This window comes from Phyllobates terribilis, unplaced genomic scaffold (genome assembly GCF_046119375.1).
Source record: "Phyllobates terribilis strain yellow unplaced genomic scaffold, ASM4611937v1 Scaffold_4__5_contigs__length_816908805, whole genome shotgun sequence".
In the NCBI taxonomy this organism is placed as follows: domain Eukaryota; kingdom Metazoa; phylum Chordata; class Amphibia; order Anura; family Dendrobatidae; genus Phyllobates; species Phyllobates terribilis.
Window position 1 is genome coordinate 250,996,094 of NW_027362764.1, and position 18,136 is coordinate 251,014,229.

Here is an 18,136-nt window from a genome sequence, read left to right on the forward strand (position 1 = left end):
CCATTTTTCTTTTGGGACGGATAGAGCCTTCCCTGTCTTTTATACAGCATGTTTTGTCATCTCCGGTATAGAGAGTTCTAATAATGAATGTGTGAAATCTTTCTGCAATATCTAATGATATTGATCGGAGTTTAGAAATGAGCGCTTCCTTAGAGCTGCACTGGCAGGATGCCCTTATCAGCGATGGCTGACCTGGCCTACGTGTAAATAAAGTTGCGACCTTCAAAGAAGCGTCGGGAATTGCAGCAGCAGCACACAGTGAGTGGTCGCGGCCGTGCATGCTGCGGGCTGTTATAGGGAGGCCGTGGAGTCATGTAGCAGAGCGATTTTGCTGCTGCATCTTCACTGCACAGAAACCGCAGCGTCTTACACTTCCTGCAAAGTGAATGGGATCTATAGAAATCACCTGCTACTTTGACTTTTTTTTTTCCCTACTCAGTGTAAACTGCGGTGCGTGTGTGAGATCGGCAGCATGTCAATTTCTCTTGCGGTACGCTGAGTTTTATGTGCAGGTTTTCCCCATAGACTTCCATTAAATTTGGAAAAGCCCTAAAATGCATGTATATGCCAATGACTATCAATAGTTCTGTCAATGCCAAATACCAGGAAGTATCAATGACAAACCTTTATTTAAAATATGACACCCCAACAGAGACAAAAACGCATGTAAAGGAAAAAAAACGCAATGAAAAAACCCCAAGTGACCTAATTTAGCTAATTGGTGCAGAAAATCGTAGGAACGTGGCCTTAGAGCAGTGGTCCCCAACCTTTTTTGCACCAGGGACCGGCTTGAAGCAAGATCATTTTTCCATGGCCCAGCAAGGAGGGGGCGGGGCGGGGTAATGGAGGGATTTGGAGTTTAGTGCATACTTATCATATAGTGTAGACCAGGTCCCCGCCAGGAGCCCCACATAATGTGCTGTGCCAGGAGCCGCATCACTGAGGCCCCATCACGCCCTGCAGCAGGACAGGGCAGCTGTCCTGACAGCTGCTGTTCAGCTGCATTTACTTCATCCCAGGGGCGGACACAGACTGTAGTGGGCCCCTGTGCAAGAAATTTTTGGGGGCCCCCCCCGCCCTTCATAAGGCAACAAAGTTATGTAAACATAACCCCCCCATGTGCATCTCTCACCCCCCCCATGTGCATCTCTCATCCCCCTCCGTGCATCTCTCATCCCTCTCCGTGCATCTCTCATCCACCCCCCGTGCATCTCTCATCCACCCCCCGTGCATCTCTCATCTCTCCCCTCCCTCCCATGTGCATCTCTCATCTCTCCCCTCCCCCCATGTGCATCTCTCATCTCTCCCCTCCCCCCATGTGCATCTCTCATCTCTCCCCTCCCCCCCATGTGGATCTCTCATCTCTCCCCTCCCCCATGTGCATCTCTCATCTCTCCCCTCCCCCCCATGTGGATCTCTCATCTCTCCCCTCCCCCATGTGCATCTCTCATCTCTCCCCTCCCCCCCATGTGGATCTCTCATCTCTCCCCTCCCCCATGTGCATCTCTCATCTCTCCCCTCCCCCCCATGTGGATCTCTCATCTCTCCCCTCCCCCATGTGCATCTCTCATCTCTCCCCTCCCCCCATGTGCATCTCCCATTCCCCCCACTCCTAGTTAATTGTATTTAAAAAAAAATAAAACTTGTTATACTTACCCCCATGCGATCCCTGCAGAATCCTGGCGCTCGTCCAAATCGCTGACACCAGGTTCTCCTGACTTCCGGCCATGTGACGGCGCCGTCACATGACCGGAAGTCGGGAATCATGAAGGTGCTGCCGCAGCAGCGCAGCGCTAAGATGTCCCGGACCCGGCGCTTAGCATGCGGCCGGGGGCCCCATGAGGAGAGAGACGCACAAGAGGGGGGCTCCGAGGGGGCTCCTACCGGCCGGGCCCCATACTGGAGTCAGGGCATGATGGCGGCCCTGCTGGAGGCTGGAGGGGCCCCCTCTCCCCGCGGACCGGCTGAAAAACCCCAACGGCCCGGTCCTGGTCCGCGGACCGGCGGTTGGGGACCTCTGCCTTAGAGTACGTCCCACAATCAGTGTGTGTTCAGGCTTTCATGCAGCTTAATTTCCTCATGAATCCCGCACCTCAGCGCACTTGTGTTTTTTCTGCATGCATTTTTGTCTCTCTTTGGTATGTTACTAGATGTGCAAAAATATAGATAAGGGGTAGAGAGACAGAAATCCGTAAGATATATAATTAGTGCCGTGCGTGTAGCTTACTGAACATGGATTAACCTAATAAATAATCTTAAAAAATGACGTGGGGTCCTCCCTATTTTTGATCACCAGCCGAGGGAAAGTAGACAGTTTCCGTCTTATATTATCAGTCTGGGAAGGTCCCTGGTTATTGGGCCCTTCCCAGCCTAAAAATACCAGACGCAGCCGCCCCAGAAGATTCTCCAATTCTAGCGCTTTGCCCGGCGCTTTCCGATGCCCCGGCGCGTTGGCAATCGGGATAATGGTAGTTGAGGTTGATGACAGCTGTGATTTGTCAAAAATACGATCTGCCATCAACTCGTGGGGTTAGTAATGGAGAGGTGTCTATCAGACACCCCTATTACTAACCCAGTAATAAAAAAAATAAAGCACACAGAAAACACTTAATTTGAAAAAACACTCTCCCACACTATCCTTCGTTCACCAATTTATTGAAAAAAAAATGCAGGTCCTAAGTTATCCAACAAATTCAAAGTAATCCAGAAAAGGATACCTGAAAGACATAAAAAGACAGAAATAAGGTCAATAGACAGTCCCTCGTTCACCAATTTATTACCCAAAATGTTGACATGCGGGTCCAATTTAGTCCACGTTCCTCTAATCTGTCTCTGGCGCCTGTGAATAGCAGTAAAGTGACCGCTATTCACAGGCACCAGGTAGTGATACACTACTTCTTATCAACATTTTGGTGAACGAGGGAGTGTCTATTGTCTTTATTTCTGTCTTTTTATGTTTTTCAGGTATCTTTTTCTGGACTACTTCGGATTCAGTGGATTACTTCGGACCTATATGGGATTTTTTTCAATAAATTGATGAACGAGGGAAAGTGTGGGGGAGTCTTTATTCAAATAAAGTATTTTTGTTTGTGTGTGTTTTTATTACCTGGTTAGTAATGGGGGTGTTTGACAAAGCGCCAGAATTGGTGCATCTAATATGATGCTCCAATTCTGATACAGCTGCACGCTGGTATTTTTAGGCTGAAAACCCATGGACCTTCCCAACCTGATAGTATAAGCCTGCAGCTGTCTGCTTTACCTTTTTTAATTATTTATTTCTTAAAATCAGGCTAAAAAATCCTGAGTAAACGCACTTACAACGCATGTGTTTTTTTAAACTGCGGATTTATCGCATCTAATGCAAGTTTATGGGGGAAGTTGGCACAGAAGACTAAGCAATCCCACAAGAGAAATTGACGTGCTGCGGCTCGGAAACCCACACTGCAGGTGATTTTACGCAGTATAAAAAAGAAGCACAGTGGGCATGAGATTTCTATAAATCACATCCACTGAGCTTGTATTGTACAACGCAGTACTTTAGACGCAGCAAAAATACGCTGCATCCAGAATGCTATTATTACTGGTCGTGGGCACGTAACAAAATATACTATATTGTATAACATCATACCTGACCTTATGTGTACACAGGGTGTGTGTGGGTTTATATACACTGCTCAAAAAAATAAAGGGAACACTCAAATAACACATCTTAGATCTGAATGAATGAAATATTCTCATTGAATATTTTGTTCTGTACAAAGTTGAATGTGCTGACAACTAAATCACACAAAAATCGTCAATGGAAATCAAATTTATTAACCAATGGAGGCCTGGATTTGGAGTCACTCCCAAAATTAAAGTGGAAAAACACACTACAGGCTGATCCAACTTTGATGTAATGTCCTGAAAACAAGTCAAAATGAGGCTCAGTATTGTGTGTGGCCTCCACGTGCCTGTATGACCTCCCTAAAAAGCCTGGGCATGCTCCTGATGAGGTTGCGGATGGTCTCCTGTGGGATCTCCTCCCAGTCCTGGACTAAAGCATCCGCCAACTCCTGGACAGTATGTCGTGCAGCGTGACGTTGGTGGATGGAGCGAAACATGATGTTCCAGATGTGCTCAATCGGATTCATGTCTTGGGAATGGGCGGGCCAGTCCATAGCTTCAATGTCTTCATCTTGCAGGAACTGCTGACACACTCCAGCCACATGAGGTCTGGCATTGTCCTGCATTAGGAGGAGCCCAGGGCCAACCACATCAGCATATGGTCTCACAAGGGGTCTGAGGATCTCATCTCGGTACCTAATGGCAGTCAGGCTACCTCTGGCGAGCACATGGAGGGCTGTGCGGCCCTCCAAAGAAATGCCACCCCACACCATTACTGACCCACTGCCAAACCTTTCATGCTGAAGGATGTTGCAGGCTGCAGATCGCTCTCCACGGTGTCTCCAGACTCTGTCACGTCTGTCACCTGTGCTCAGTGTGAACCTGCTTTCATCTGTGAAGAGCACAGGGCGCCAGTGGCGACTTTGCTAATCCTGCTGTTCTGTGGCAAATGCCAAGCATCCTGCACGGTTTTGGGATGTGAGCACAACCCCCATCTTTGGACGTCGGGCCCTCATACCACCCTCATGGAGTCGGTTTCTAACCGTTTGTGCAGACCCATGCGCTTTTGTGGCCTGCTGGAGGTCATTTTGCAGGGCTCTGGCAGTGCTCCTTCTGTTCCTCTTTGCACAAAGGCTGAGGTAGTGGTCCTGCTGCTGGGTTGTTGCCCTCCTACAGCCCCCTCCAAGTCTCCTGGTGTACTGGCCTGTCTCCTGGTAGTGCCTCCAGCCTCTGGACACTACTCTGACAGACACAGCAAACCTTCTTGCCACAGCTCACATAGATGTGCCATCCTGGATGAGCTGCACTACCTGAGCAACTTCTGTGGGTTGTAGAGTCTGCTTCATGCTACCACGAGTGTGAAAGCACAGCCAACATTCAAAAGTGACCAAAACATCAGCCAGAAAGCATTGGCACTGAGATGTGGTCTGTGGTCCCCACCTGTAGAACCACTCCTTTATTGAGGGTGTTTTGATAATTGCCAATAATTTCCATCTATTGTCTATTCCATTTGCACAACAGCATGTGAAATTGATTGTCAATCAGTGTTGCTTCCTAAGTGGACAGTTTGATTTCACAGAAGTTTGATTTACTTGGAGTTATATTCTGTTGTTTAAGTGTTCCCTTTATTGTTTTGAGCAGTGTATATACGTATATGTTGAAGATTTCCAATTCAAAGGGTTATCCCCTTTCAAAAAAGTTTGTTAAAAGTTACCTTAGTAGTGAATAAACAAATTGGGCTTTAATCACCCTGCCCTGGTCCTGAGTCTCCGCTACCACTTCCTTGCTTTTGTTGTTTGCAGCGCTGACATCGCATTAACAGAATATCAGCAAGTCAGTGAGCTCAGAGGATTGTGGCATCAGCATACGATGCAGACAACAAGAGAACACAGGAGCAGTAGTGGAGACTCAACATTTGACCCGGAGAGGATGAGTAAAAATCAAGTTTTGTTCTTTTTTTTACTACTTAGGGCTCATACTCCTCTGCGTGAAAAATGGACGAATGCTATCCGATAAAAAATTGCACTCTGACCAAAGTTAATCTATGAGTCTCTGCTCATCCGCATTTTTTTCTCAGCTGAAATCAGACTGAGAAAAAAAATTGCAGGATGCTGCTATTGTCCTCGTATCTCGGACGAGACTCGCCAATGCAAATCAATAGGTGCGAGAAAAAAATCAGACGGCACTCGGACCATGCAAGTACCATCCAATTGCAATGCGATTTTAACATGCGCTTTTACATACAGAATTCTGACATTTACACATAATTTTCCAATTAAATATTCTTCATTACATATACAGTATATATCTAAATATATACAGTCTTGTGAAAAAGTGTTTGCCCCCTTCTTGATTTCTTATTCTTTTGCATGTTTTTCACACTGAATGTTTCAGATCACAAAACAAATTTAAATATTAGACAAAGATAAAACAAGTAACCACAAAATGCAGTTTTTAAATGAAGTTCTTTATTATTAAGGGAAAAAGAAATCCAAACCTATAGGGCCCTGTGTGAAAAAGTGATTGCCGCCACCCCCCACACCCCTTAATGTTTTAACTGTGGTTTATCACATCTTTGGGAAGCTGAGTTCAATTTCCCTAGCCACACACAGGCCTGATTACTGCTACACCTGTTCTCAATCAGGAAATCACTTAAATAGGACCTGCCTGACAAAGTGATGTAGACCAAAAGATCCTCAAAAGCTAGACATCATGCTGTGATCTAGAGAAATTCAGGAACAAATGAGAAACAAAGTTATTGAGATTTATCAGTCTGGAAAAGGTTCTAAAGCCATTTCTAAAGATTTGGGACTCCAGCGAACCAGAGTGAGACCCATTATCCACAAATGGCGAAAACATGGAACAGTGTTGAACCTTCCCAGGAGTGGCCAACCGACCAAACTTACCCCAAGAGTGTAGCGACGACTCATCCAAGAGGTCACAAAAGACCCCAAAACAACATCCAAAGCACTGCAGGCCTCGCTTGCCTCAGTTAAGGTCAGTGTTCATGACTCCACCATAAGAAAGAGCCTGGGGAAAAATGTCATGCATGGCAGAGTTCCAAGACAAAATCCACTGCTGAGCAAAAAGAACATAAAGGCTCATCTCAGTTTTGGCAGAAAACATCTTGATGCTCGCCAAGACATTTGGGAGAATACTCTGTGTACTGATGAGACAAAAGTTGAACTTTTTTGGAAGCTGTATGTCCCATTACTTCTGGCGTAGAAGTAACAGCATTTCAGAAAAGGAACATCATGCCAAGAGTAAAATATGGTGGTGGTAGTGTAATGGTCTGGGGCTGTTTTGCTGGTTCAGGACCTGGAAGACTTGCTGTGGTAAATGGAATCATGGATTCTGCTGTCTACCAAAAAATCCTGACGGAGAATGTCCAGCCATCTGGAGTGCACTTGGGTTATGCAGCAGGACAATGATTCAAAACACACCAGCAAGTCCACCTCTGAATGGCTCAAGAAAAACAAAATTAAGACTTTGGAGTGGCCTAGTCAAATTCCTGACCATAATCCGATTGAGATGCTGTGGCATGACCTTAAAAAGGCGGATCATGCTCGGAAACTCTCCAATGTGGCAGAATTGCTACAATTGTGCAAAGATGAGTGGACCAAAATTCCTTCAGAGCATTGTAAAAGACTCATTGCCAGTTATCACAAATGCTTGATTGCATTAGTTGCTGCTTAGGGTGGCCCAAACAGTTATTAGGTTTAGGGGGCAATCACTTTTTCACATAGGGCCCTGTAGGTTTGGATTTCTTTTCCCTTAATAAAAAAGAGCTTCATTTAAAAACTGCATTTTGTTTTTACTTGTGTTATCTTTGTCTAATATTTAAATTTGTTTTGTGATCTGAAACATTTAAGTGTGGCAAACGTGCAAAAGAATAAGAAATCAGAAAGGGGGAAACATTTTTTCACACCACAGCATATAGATATAAATATGTGATTGAGATATATAATCAGTGCTTTGCGTGTATAGCTTACTGTACATGAATTTTATTAACAAGCAGAGGTAAAGCGGACAGCTGGGGGCAGATGTTTATAGCCTGAGAAGGGGGAAATACCCATGTCGCTTCCCAAGCTATTAATATCAGCTCACAGCAGTATACTTAGCCTTTACTGATTATTAAAATGGGGGACCCAAAAAATTGACGTGGGACCCCCTTATAATTAATAACCAGCAAAGGCTAGGCTGACAGCTGGGGGCTGATATTAATAGGCTAGGAAGGGGCCATGGATATTGGCCCCTTCCCAGACTTTAAACATCAGTTCTCAGCCGCCCCAGAAAAGGCAAATTCCATAAGATGCGCCAATTCTGGCACTTAGTCTCCGCTCTTCCCACTTGCCCTGGTGCGGTGGCTAGTGTTGTAATAGGGTTGGGGTTGATGTCAACTTTGTACTGGCAGCTGTCATCAAGCCCAGGGGTTAGTAATGGAGAGGCACCTGTAAGATGCCCCCATCACTAACCCCTTAGTTAAATTATTAAATAAAATACAAACATCCAGAATAAAGTCCTTTATTTGAAATAATGACACAGACTCATTTATCGAATCTACATTTGCCAAAAAGCCTTATACTTACCATAACGCCCAATCCATTGAAGCTCATGTCACTTGTAAAAAAAATAAAATAATAAAGCAAAATAATGCTCAACTGTCCCCAACGTGAAGATAATAATCCATTTGTCCCACGACGCATCTAGCTCTGCTACATCTAGATGGCAGGCTGAATTGTTGCATGATGTGACTATACATCGTGCCATCCAGCAGAGACTTGGAACTGCGGGTGCTTGCGCAGCTCAGTGGCTTGTGGTGACGTGATAAAGGTGAGTGGGGTTCATGTCCAATGAAGTCCATTCATCTCAATGACGTCAATTCGAGCGCAGTGAGAACTTTCCCACAGCGCTCGCGCTGACATTGAGGTAAAAGGAGTTCATTGGCTCTGAACACTGCTGACCTTTCTGATGGCACCGCGAGTGTGAGAACTTTCTCACGCTCGCGGTGACGTCAGTGACGTGAACAGCATTCATTGGATATGAACCTCGCTCACCTTTATCACGTCACTGCGAGTCACTTAGCTACGCAAGCACCCGCAGTTCAGTATCTCTGCTGGATGGCAGGCTGTATAGTTACATCATGCAGCAATTCAGCTTGCCATCTAGATGTAGCAAGCTAGACCTGTCTTTATGCGCTTCCCATAATCTTCTTTATTTAGCTTCTGACATCTTACTAGTGGTCTTTGGGTCACTTCTTTTAACTGCTTGGCTTCTTCCGAAACAGGAAGCAGTTAAAAGATGCTCAAAAGCCTGAATATGTGCACAGCAAGAAGTTTTTACATAGAAATGCTCAATCTTTTAAGTGATTTTAGGGTGGGTTTCAGAGCACACACGCCTGACTAAAACATCATGTGCACATACCCTAAGGCTTATTTTCATATTTTTGCACATATCAATCCTTTAGAGTAAAGAAAAAAAAAGTTAAAGGGATGATCCAGGCACATAACAGATCCATGGGATAGGTCATGAAAGGGGTTATCCTCTTTCAAAAACATTTTTCCTATAAGTTCCTTTAGGGCTCGCACTCATCTGTGTGAAAAAAAATGTTCCGATATCTGGACTGAAAAGTCGGGCGAGTGTCATGCAATTGTCTTGCTATTTTCATGCAAGTATAATGCGGTTAAAGAACTCGCCTTTTGTTAAAAGATGGTGTGTACACATAATGTTACCCTCGATCTCTCCGCCTCTGCCCTGAATTTTTGTTGACACAACTACAGCATGTGACCACTGCAGGCCATCACTGGGTTCAGCAGTCATGCGAATATACAGTCCTGCTCATTGTTATTGGCAACCATGAAGTTTAAGTACATAATGTGGATTATCTCCTGAAAAAAATGAATCAAGTGAAACAATTTTTTTGTATAGAGCACTGGTGTGAAATACAAAACAGCAAATGATAAACAATAATTTAAAACCAAAAATAATGGTGAAAAATAGAAAAACCTAAAGATTGCTGTGCACTGGTATTGGCACCCTTTACATTAATTTAGTATGGAAACACATTTTGACTCACCTGTGGTAAATCACAAAAGAGATTGTCCTGTGATTGTCGGTGCCCATTTGACATGAATTAGCCAATGAATGATAACTTCAGTGTTTTAAAAATCCTCATTGTTTGCCCTGTTCCTTTGTCACAATGGTGAATACAAATGAGCTATCTGAGGACATCAGAACTGCTATTATTGGCAAACACAAGACTTCCAAAGGATATGAGGCCATCTCCAAAGATCTTGGTATCCTAATTTCAACAGTGCGCAATGTTATTAAGATGTTTGCCAAGCACATAGAACCGTCAAGAACCTCCCTGGACGTGGGGGAAAGAGGAAAATTGACAAAAGATGTCTTCAAAGGTTGGTGTGAATGGTGGAAAAACACCATGTTAAACATCCAAAGACCTGAAGGCCAACCTGGAACAGTAGTCTGGGGTCATGTTTTCGACAAGTATCATACGCCGCACACTAAATACAAAAACTGGAGGAAACTGAGTACATGGCATCAAATAGAAAAAACTTTATTAAGAATAGAAGAGTCACATTAAAAGGATACATGTCTCAAGTACATGTGAGTCGCAGAACATGTCAAGGTAGAAAGGCATATGAAAAAATGGCCATAGTCATGCTTAAGCCAGAAGAAAGTACCTATACAAATAAGTGCTCATGAAAAAATCCTGATACAAACACCAAGTAAAAAGGTCTTCCCAAAGCACAAGGCTAGCCAAGTCTCTATAAATAGTAAGACATTGGGGTGGGAGCAAAGAGTATGTTACTCTAAGAGTCAATGGCAATCTGGAAATACAATGTGTATATATATATAAACAGCTACAAGCATCAAACATTAGGAGGGATATCCCAGATATGTATTGCCTCAGAAATGAGTAACTCACCCGTATAGATATCAATAATTGTTCAAGAAGAGGGGAAGAGAGAGGTCAGGGAGTGGTCCAACGGAGCAGGAGCGAGCAGGTGTGGGGCCCGCAAGCCTCGACGCGCGTTTCGCGTGATATGCTTTCTCAAGAGGCGTCGCTGGTCCAAATACCGGCACCTTTTTAAATATAGCGCTCAAATGGTCACATGTTCAGTCATGTGACCGGAAGAAGATGGCCGCCGACCGGAAGGCATATCCGGCGCATGCGCGGGGACCACCACAACGTTCCGCTCCCCGCCGTGTCCGTCAGGACAGCGGCAACGCCCCGGAAGCGCTGACAAAACAACACCCGGAGCGTCGCCGACGCCATGGAGACAAACACGCGGGACCGTAGGAGGGTAAGTAGCCCCGCGCATGCGCACCGCCCACCTTATAAAGCCACATCCTGCCATCACCATAGCTATACATCCAAATCTTAAATAAGCACAAATCCATAACATCATATATATTAGACACAAAAGTCAATGTAAATATGATAAAAAATTCATATAATAAGATACAGGAATTCACAGGATTGAGTCTCATGGCAAAAAGTGGGCAGTCAGTTAAATCCATCAGGGCTGGTCAGTCATTCCTCTTTATTTTGATTCATAGGCGCTTTCAAAAGAGTGAAGACATCAGAGCCGGAATAGGGACCATAGTTATAAAGACACTAAAATCAAAAAGGTGAAAGAAAAAAGATTAATAAAAATAAAAAGAATTAAAAAATTTTTAAAAGTGGGCAACCCACATATGCACGCCCTGCCACTGTAGGTGTATATTGTATAGCAGGGACCACAAGAGAGCAAAAAAACTTATATGTAAACCAACTAAACTATTAAGATATCAAACACCCCTGAGTCAGTGTCACTCATCCCAGTATCAATTAAATCATAGGAAAAATAATAGTACAACTGAGACGCAGAGCAGCACCATGATGGATCATAGAAATGATGAAAAGCCTAGGTTTTCGTTCAGACCCCGCGGTGCCAAGCTGTGAAGAGTAATGATCCATCTTGCCTCCTTTTGTGCCAGAAGGCGTTTGGCATTGCCACCCCGGGAGCCGAGGCACACTTTATCAATCCCCCGCACCTTAAGTGAGCGAGGGTCGCAGTTGTGAACGGCCTTAAAGTGCCGGGGTAGTGTCTTCAGCTCGGGGATCCGTGGCTGTCCGTGCTGCGCCAATGTCCCGTACATGTTCCCGAACTCTGATTCGAAGCTCCCTAGTAGTTAAGCCGCTATATATCAATTGGCACTCACATGTGGCAAAATAAAGCACATGTGTGGTGCTGCAAGAGATAAAGTGGCTTATGTCAAACTGACGGGAGCCATCATAGTTGGGGAATGATGTACAGCGAAGGACATTAGCGCAGGCGACACAATGACCACATGGAAATGACCCCACCGTGGGACCGCGGGATCCGAACGGATTAGGCCGGGAGGGGACATAGTGGCTAGCAACCAAAATGTCCCTCAACGTGGGAGAACGTCGTGGTGTCATAAGCGGGAAATCACCTATTCGCTCCCGCAGGGAGGGCTCCGTGTTGAGTATTTCCCAATGGCGAGAGAGGATCCGCCACATAGTATCCCACTCATGATTGAATGTGAATATGTAACGGATCCTCTCCGATTTCCCATGCTTGGGCGCAGTAGAGGGATAGATAAGATGATCCCTAGTGGTGTCTCGGGCTCTCCTGTAGCCACGGCCAATACATCGGTCACTGTACCCACGTTGATGAAAACGCTCAGCCAGATCTGCGGCCTGTTTCTCAAAATTAGAGTTGGTAGAGCAGATTCGCCTCATCCTGAGGAACTGACCGACCGGGACTGCTCTGATAGTGGAAAGATCATGAGCCGAAGTGGCGTGTATCAGGGAATTCACAGCGGTCGGTTTCCTATACACATCAGTCTGGATTCGGCAATCATGGTCCACCTCAAGGGTGATATCCAGAAAGTCGATCCGTTTAGAGTGATGGGTTTAGGTAAGCCTGATCGCATATCATGAAGCAGAGCTTTATGGGCGAAGACCAAGGAAGAAACCATTGCTGAAGAAAACTCATAAAAAAGAACAGTTGATCTTTGCCAAAGAGTAACTTAACAAACCACAATCCTTCTGGGAAAATGTTCTGTGGACAGATGAAACAAAAATAGAGCTTTTTGGCAATACAAAGCAACAGTTTGTTTACAGACGGCGCAATGAACCTTATAAGGAAAAGAACACCTTACCAACAGTTAAGCACGGTGGAGGATCCATAATGCTGTGGGGTTGCATTGCTGCCTCTGGTACTGGAGGCCTTGACCATATCACAGGAATCATGAAAGCAGAAAATTGTCAAGAGATTTTAGAGCGAAATGTCCTACCCAGTGTAAAAAATCTTGGTTTGAGCCGAAGATCATGGTTCCTCCAGCAAGACCATGACCCAAAGCACACATGCACATGAAAAAGTACACAGGAATGGTTGAAAAAGAAAAAATGGACTGTTTTAAAATGGCCAGCAATAAGTCCTGACCTCAATCCCATTGAAAATCTTTGGAGTGAGCTGAAAACTTCCATTGGGAAAAAGAACCCAGCAAACATTCAAGAGCTTGAACAAACTGCAGAGGAAGAGTGGGAGAAAATTCCAGCTGAGAAGTGCAAGAAGCTTATAGATGGCTACAAGAAATGTTTGGAGGCTGTCATCAATGCCAAAGGGTGTGCACCAAGTATTACTTAGTGCCTTTATTGCTGCACATGTTGTTTACTCTGTTTCTTCTTTGAAATTGCAACATGGAACTTGAAAAATAATGTTTTATTGTTGTATTACTTTGGACCACTAATGAAAAAATTCTGAGGATATAACTTTGGTACATTGCAATTTATTTCTGAAGATATTGTTCAATCTATGAAAAAAATGAATGGGTGCCAAAAATGGTGAGCAGCACCGTATACAGACTTACTCTGCTGAAGCTTTGAAGTGCTATCTCTTCAACTGACAAGCCCTGTGATAAGCTTTCTAATGATCAGCAGCACAGCTCAGCGATTGTGAGCTGAAGGGACGGCACTTCAAAGCATCAGCAGGATCTGTGCAAAGGAGAAAAGTGAAGTCTAATCTGAGCAAGTGTGCTCAGATTGCTGTCACTCACTGAGATGTAGTTCCTCTCCCACTAATGACGTGCGCTACTTAGTTCGTCCGATTCCAGTCCCCAGATCGGAATTAGCAGAGCCAGAATCACAACAGAGGACTATGTGACCCACACAGAAGAGCTTACAGAAGCAGAGTAGGTAGAAGTATATTAGAAAACTGAATATTAGGAAGAGTTAGGACATATGAAAGGAAAACTTGTTTAAGTAAGTAACACTAATTTTCTTATTTATTCACAGGCCAAAACGTAAGAGTACAAAGAGTTAATGCCGAAAAACCCCTATAAAATTATTCCTGACGTAGGTAAGATTTTCAGATCACCCTTTTAATTCTACAACACTTTTGGGCCCGATTCATCATTTGGATTTTTTAAGTCATTTTTCTATTTTGACTTGTGATTTTCGCTGCCTTTTTTTGTGCCATATTCATCAACATGGTGCCCGCGATTCATGAATTTTGCACAAAGTCCAGAATTGTTTTTTTTTTTAATGTCTTTAACTAGTTTTATCAAAAACATCGCAAAAAATGCTCCAAAATAACTGACGTACATAAAATCACTCCAGGGAGGAGGGACAGGAGTAGAGTTGCTCCAACTTTTGTGACTTTTTAAAAAAGTCACATTTCATGAATCATTATAAAACATCTGGAAAAGACACATTGATGTAAAAATAATAAAAACTAAACCACAAAAGAAAACTTAAAAAAACTACAAATAAGAAAAAACCCTCTAATTAAGAGATATTCACTCCAAAAAACTGGTGCAAATACAGTGGTGAATCTGTCTTTTTGTTTTTGCTCTAAGTGACTTTGCATCAGATGTTCTTTTAATGCCCTGCTCCTGGTGCTTCCCACTTAAGGGTATTACTACACGGGGTGGTGGAAGCGCGGACTAAGCTCTCCACTTATGATGGTACACAGAAATTTTGCCCTACCATCTGGTCCAACCCTTACGCTGCGTTCACATGCAGCAGTCATGTTGCGGCTTTTACCCACAGAATATCATAAAGATTTGGAAATATTTGTGACCCTGTCACACACGATTATTGCCCCTGCTTCAGACTTCTTCATATAAGCCCCACCTGCTGCCATTTTGTCCCATTCTTAGGCCTCATTCAGACACACATTTTTCACATACACGTTTGTTCATAGATTGAACATGCACCTGAGGCTAATGTGAGGAGTGGTGTGCACCTCCGTCTAGGACTGTAATAAGATGTGTGCCGCAGCAAATGCCGCCACTCAGCGTGAATTTGACAGGTGCAGGTACTAATGAAGTCGTTGACTGTAGAGATGCAGACAGTCACTGTTTACCCTGTTGGACATAATTTTATGCAGTATCCACCTAATTGAGGCGGGCTTCAAGACATGATTGACTTTGTTTTGGTGCCCACCTCAAACAAGCAGATATGGCTGAAAACGATGTCCAACAGAGCATGAAGTGACTCCATCTGCATCATTGCAGTCAATGGCCTTGCCAACGCTCGAAGCCCATTTTCCAGGGCTTCAGATGTAAATCCTAACAGAGCAACTGACATGAGGGTAAAATGCAATGTGAAATCGGCCTAAGAAGCTTAATAAACAAACTGAATGTGTCCAGGCTGTAGATGCCATTATATGTCATAATGAAGAACCTGTTTTTTATATTTGCCTATATACAGTTGTGCTCAAAAGTTTACATACCCCAGCAGAATTTTTCCTTTCTTGGCCTTGTTTCCGAGAATATGAATGATAACAAAAAAACTTTTTCTCCATTCATGGTTATTGGTTGGGTGAAGCCATTTATTGTCAAACTACTGTGTTTTCTGTTTTTAAATCTTAATGACAACCAAAAACATCCAAATGACCCTGATCAAAAGTTCACATACCCCAGTTCTTAATACCATGTATTGCCTCCTCTAATATCAATGACAGCTTGAAGTCTTTTGTGGTAGTTGTGGATGGGGTTCTTTAATTTCTCAGATTTCCCATTCTTCTTGGCAAAAAGCCTCCAGTTCCTGTAAATTCCTGGGCTGTCTAGCATGAACTGCGTGCTTGAGATCTCCCCAGCGTGGCTCAATGATACTGAGGTCAGGAGACTGAGATGGCCACTCCAGAACTTTCACTTTGTTCTGCTGTAGCCAATGACAGGTCGACTTGGCCTTGTGTTTTGAATCATTGTCATGTTGGAACGTCCAAGTATGTCCCATGCGCAGCTTCCGGGCTGATGAGTGCAGTATTTGCTGATAACATGCTGCATTCATCTTTCCTTCAACTTTTACCAAGTTTCCTGTACCTTTGTAGCTCACACATCCCCAAAACATCACCGATCCACCTCCGTGCTTTACTGTAGGAATGGTGTTCCTTTCATCATAGGCCTTGTTGGCCTCTCTCCAAATGTAACGTTTATGGTTGTGGTCAAAAAGTTCAATTTTGGTGTTATGACTCCAAATTACCTTGTTCCAGAAGTTTTGAGGCTTGTCTCTGTGTTGTTTGGCGTATTGTAGGCGAAATACTTTGTGGCATTTGCACAGTAATGGCTTTCTTCTGGCGACTCGACCACACCGCCCATTTTTTTTCAAGTGCTTCCTTATTGTGCTAGTTTTCATAGAGTCCTGAATTTCAGATGATGTTATTTGTGGGTTTTTCTTTGCATCCTGAACAATTTTCCTGGCAGTTGTGGCCGAAATTTTTGTTGGTCTACCTGACCATGGTTTGATTTTTACAGAGCCCCTTATTTTCCATTTGTTAATCACAGTTTGAAATCTGCTGACTGGCATTATCAATTCCTTGTATATTTTTTTGTATCCCTTTCCTGTGTTATACAGTTCAACTACCTTTTCCCGTAGATCCGTGACAATTCTTTTGCTTTCCCCATGACTCACAATCCAGAAACGTCAGTGGCTGGATGAAAGATGCAAGAGTCTGTCTGGATCCCAGAAACTCACTCAGCTTTTATGTACACACTGATTACAAGTAAACAGGTCACAGGTTAGGATGTTACCTTAAGTAGCCATTCAAACCCATTTGTGTCAAATTCTGTGCATGTTATCAGGCCAAAATCACCAGGGTATGTGAACTTTTGATCAGGATCATTTGGATGTTTTTGGTTGTCATTAAGATTTAAAAAGAGAAAACACAGTAGGTTGACAATAAATGGCTTCACCCAACCAATAACCATGATTGGAGAAAAAGTTTTTTGTTATCATTCATATTCTCTGAAACAAGGCCAATAAAGGAAAAATTCTGCCAGGGTATGTAAACTTTTGAGCACAACTATATAAATGACTGTGATCCCAGGTAATTCAAGGGTAAACTCAGCTGCAATGGTTAATAAACTACCATTCAAATGAGGCATACTTTACACTATACTAGAAAATATATATATATATATACATTGTATGTATATGCTGGATATAATAACTTGGCAGACTAAACTAGTTTCTAGTGGAAACTGCTTCAGTAAACACTCATTTAAATAGTTTTTTGAGGAGTTTTTTTCCTGAAGCATTTACAGTAGCATGTAAAAGTTTGGGCACCCTTGGTCAAAATTACTGTTATTGTGAATGGTTAAGAAAGTTGAAGATGAAATGATCTCTAAAAGGTCTAAAGTTAAAGATGACACATTTCCTTTGTATGTTAAGCAAAAAAATATATATATTGTTATTTTTTACATTTTTAAAATTGCAAAAAGAAAAATGGGCCAATGCAAAAGTTTGAGCACCCTTGGAGATTTGTGTGCTGAGATAACCTTTGACCGAGGTTTCAGACCTTATTTAACCTGTCAGGGTTATGATTTGTTCACTATCATCAATAGGAAAGGCCAGGTGATGCAAATTTCCCAACTTTATAAAAACCCAGCCTCCTATAACTTTGTGCCAAAAAACAACAGCCATGGGTTCTTTTAAGCAGCTGCCTAGCACTCTGAAAATGATAATGGTGGAGGCCCACAAAGCAGGAGTAGTCTATAAGAAGATAGCAAAGCGTTTTCAAGTTGTCCTTTCCTCAGTTCGAAATGTAATTAAGAAATGGCAGTTAACCAGAACAGTGAAGGTCAAGATAAGGTCTAGAAGAACAAGTACAATTTCAGTGAGAGCTGTTCGTAGGATTGCTAGAGAGGCAAATCAGAACTCCCGCTTGACTGCAAAAGACCTTGAAAAAGATTTAGCAGATGCTGGAGTTGTGGTACATTGTTCTACTGTTCAGAGACAGCTGCACAAATTTGGCCTTCATGTAAGAGTCATCAGAAGAAAACCTCTCCTGCATCCTCACCATAAAATTCAGCATCAGAAGTATGCAAAAGAACATCTAAACAAGCCTGATGCATTTTGGAAACAAGTCCTGTGGACCGATGAGGTTAAAATAGAACTCTTTGATCACAATGATCAAAGATATGTGTGGACTACCTCAAAAGGCCCAAACTGAAGGTTTTACAATGGCCCTCACAGTCCCTTGATCTGAACATC

The 18,136-nt window shown here is 43.3% G+C and overlaps 1 protein-coding gene across 9 annotated transcripts in view; it reads left to right on the forward strand.

The window, feature by feature from the left end:
• Positions 1–24: 24 nt before the first annotated feature.
• COA1 (cytochrome c oxidase assembly factor 1) overlaps positions 25–18,136 on the forward strand; it is a 157,334-nt gene continuing 139,222 nt past the window's right edge. The window contains exons 1-2 of one of the 9 annotated variants that reach the window (XM_073678199.1): positions 25–258; positions 13,934–13,997. The gene's annotated coding sequence lies outside the window, so the exon portion shown is untranslated. Of the gene's footprint in view, positions 259–5,431; positions 5,540–13,933; positions 13,998–18,136 lie in introns of those variants that run through there. The other 8 variants (XM_073678204.1, XM_073678201.1, XM_073678198.1 and 5 more) reach the window with 8 other exon arrangements.